Source organism: Uranotaenia lowii, chromosome 2, assembly GCF_029784155.1.
Source record: "Uranotaenia lowii strain MFRU-FL chromosome 2, ASM2978415v1, whole genome shotgun sequence".
NCBI classification, from domain to species: domain Eukaryota; kingdom Metazoa; phylum Arthropoda; class Insecta; order Diptera; family Culicidae; genus Uranotaenia; species Uranotaenia lowii.
In genome coordinates, this window is record NC_073692.1 from 234,843,233 (window position 1) to 234,846,756 (window position 3,524).

General features: G+C 38.4%; 1 pseudogene; it reads left to right on the top strand.

The window, feature by feature from the left end:
- The first annotated feature begins 554 nt into the window (after nucleotides 1-554).
- Nucleotides 555-1,366, top strand: LOC129746845 (uncharacterized; annotated as a pseudogene).
- Nucleotides 1,367-3,524: the final 2,158 nt, after the last annotated feature.

Below are 3,524 nucleotides of genomic sequence, written 5' to 3' on the forward strand. Positions count from 1 at the left end.
AAACGGTCAAAACAGTCATCAATTCTGAAAAATTTGTGAACCGTAATGTTTCGGCCGCACTTCGATTCTATAGTCATGCTGCAAACCGACCTAAAGTTCTACCAACCGCATATTTCATAGAAACACTATTACAATGGTTTCAACTCTCAAAAAATAGATCGATGAAAATGGCTTTGAGCAAAGGTGAGCAAAGATTCTGTAGTACATTTAATGATTCAGTTAATACAGAGAATAATTTGGCTAGGGGTCATCCACAAAATACGTAATTTATTACGAAACCACCATAGAAAAATTTCTTGCCTCCTAAAACCCTCACATGCCAAATTAGTTTCATTTGGGAGTCCCCCCCCCCCCCCCTCTTTGGTTTAATTTGCTTGATTAGTTTTCCCCGGTCACAAACCATCATAATAATCTTCCCTGTCCTAGAAACCTCTACATACTAATTTTTACTAGTTTTCAAGCCTATATCTTTTAACTATGTCTGAGGACGAAATTACATTTTCTTAGACTCTTTGCATGTAGATTAACTCATTTTTTTATTTAAATTTTTTTTCAAAAAATTCATTTACGCTGTGGAGGTAGGACATAAACGGTATTGGAAACCATGGCAGGCATTCATAATTCTAGCAACGAATGCCATACTCAGGTTGCAAAACATGTTATTGAACGTAAAAGGGTACAGCTTCCTATTTACAGCGAGATTCACTCAAGATGGTGTCGAGAATATCTTTTCTGAAATTCGAATACGACAGAAGAAACCTACCGCCTTGAAATTCAAATTCTTCCTAAAATCACTAACCATTTCACATTATTTGACAGTGGTTTCCGGGTCATCTTATGAGACAGACGACACAGATTGGCTTTTGAACTTTCCCTCTAACGCGAAGCAATTGAGGAGCGGAAAGTACCTGTTATAAACGAACTGACTAAGATAGACACGCAGGCAGCATTGAAGGAAATTAACGACAATGAGAAGAATGTGGTCTATCACCTAGCTAGAATGATCGTTTATAAAGTGGCAAAGCATGGCGCAGTTTGTCAACAGTGTGTTGAAAAATGCCTAGCCACCGAACCATTTACTACTAACGATTTCACAGGTCAAGCATCGGTATACGAGAATGAACCAACCTTTATTTTTTTTTTGAAACTGGAAATTGTATTCAGAAGAGAGTTGCAATATATGGAAAACGATACCGTGTTTGATGTTATTAAAGCACAACTGACAAACATTCCAGCTACACATTTCATTGAATGTCATGATTTAAAAATGAAACTAATAACGCGGTTCTTGTATTCCCGGTTGAAAATTCATCAGCCAAAGAAAATTCATAAGAATAAGTACGATAGTAGATCGATGGCAATGTAACTCTATTGATCGACGGGTTAGATGTTCCAAAAAACAATAAATAGTACATGTGTGGTGCACGAATTAACAAACAGCAACATACGGCATAGACAGCGTTAATCGTGTGTAGCGTTACGAATACAACCCGACTTTAGCTATAACGCTCTTACGTCAGCGTCGCTGTTCCTTTTTGGGCAGTAGCAGTCAAACGAGTAAGACGTGTGTGCCTTTCGTGTAGTAACTTTGTGATTCGGGTGATTTCCCATAGGTAATTAGATATTGCACAGTACAGTATAATCCAACTATTGTTTATTCATTTCATTTTTGCCATTCCTGTAAAACCGAAAGTTTATTTTATAGATAACGAACAGATTTTTTATTTAAATAACAAAAATAAAAACAGTTACAAACATTTTGCTGTTTTGAAAACACAATGAGCACAATACAAGCAATTTATTTTTCTTCTCAGGCTAAATTTGACAGGTCATTTGTTCGTTTGGAATGACACTGACAGCTCATCGCTATTCCAATTTTGACATTGGCGTCACTCTTCTCATAGGCACTCTACTTTTTACTTTTTGAACAACGAGTTCTGTAATAGTGTGCGTGTCTGTACGTCACCACCTTTGTACGACATTGGGTAAGCATTGTAACCGTTCAGTTACAAAGCATCTTTGGTTTTTTACACGGGTGCAATTTGATTTAAATGTTGTTTACTGCCACGGTTCTTATTTTGTATGTTTTTCATTAATTATATTTGATTTATCTTGTTACTTAAATTTTGTAATAAAATGTAAATAAAAATGTATAACACTTATGTGTGGGGTGGCACAAACAGGATGATACTAGTGGGTGTTCGCCTCGCCTTCGCCTGGATGGCGAACATCGAGATTTCACCTCGCCTGGGGGTCGCCCATGAACCTTTCGCCTCGCCCGAGGATAGAGAGATGACGAGAAAGAGCGGTAAAGACCCACATCCGGAAGGAGAAGGTCATTCGAGTTCAGGCGTGCGTGTGCTCAACATCATCGGAGCAGAACTTTAAAACAAAGTTTGTGAAGGTAATTTTGCTTTTTTTCCCTATCCGTTGGCTCCTTGGGAGTGTCCAAGGGGACTGCACACGCGTCGGCCTAGCAGATCTAGGTTCTGCTACGTCTAAACGTAAAAGGAGCATCGAGTTCTCTGGCTCGCGGGCCATAATCATAAATGAGAACATTCCCCTCTCGGTTCGGCCACTCTGGCCAGTTCCTGGGCCGAACCGATTGCGTCCAAGAGGGAAGACGCCTGTAACTGCTAAGCTCCGCTCCATCCCATTTATGAGCTAAGTAGTGTAACTCGAGATTACCACATGTAAGCCACGTGTCCCAGAAGCCAACCGAACTGTGGACCAAGTACCCCAACTCCCACCTGGGAACAGAAACCAATATCATCGATCCAACCGAAGAATACTTGCCAGCGATCGCAAAGAGGGGAACGAGGCGACTTCTACAGCAGCAGCAGCAGAAATCGTACCGGTACGTCATCCAAAAGTTGAAACCACACCTACACCTACACCAAACATATTATAATCAACATTGGTAACTCTCAGCATGCTTCATATACTTCAGCAAGGACATGTATATCAGCACCACCTCCTGGAGAAAGTTCTTACTAGAAGGAAATTTCAAGCATTGAGGTACTGAGGAAACTCTGAACACTCTTTCCATCAACCGTGGGTTCGCGTCTTAACTACAAAAGTTCGTGTTTGAACTTGCATTTCTATGACTACGCGGAAAATTTTGTTTATGTTTTATTTTCAACATAGGAATTTCAGCCTACTTCAACTTTTCTTCGTGTAGCAAAGTATGTTGCTATGGTTCTCAATTTGTGTTGTTTTCTGCCGAATTTAAAAAAGGTCCCGACTGATGGATGCTAATATGCTAATATATCTACAATTTTAAATTCTATTGTTATTTGAATTGGAACAATCATTGATGGAAATTTCACTTTTTTGACAATACTGCATATTTCATAAAAGAAATCATAAAAAGGCAACAATTTACTTAGTAAATTGATCTTAAAATCTACTCTACAATATGATTTGAGATTTATTGATAATTATTATTTTAATATTATTATTTTAATAATTATTATTATCTGGAGCACGTTTGGTAAATGGAAATCAGCATTTCTCTAAAAATG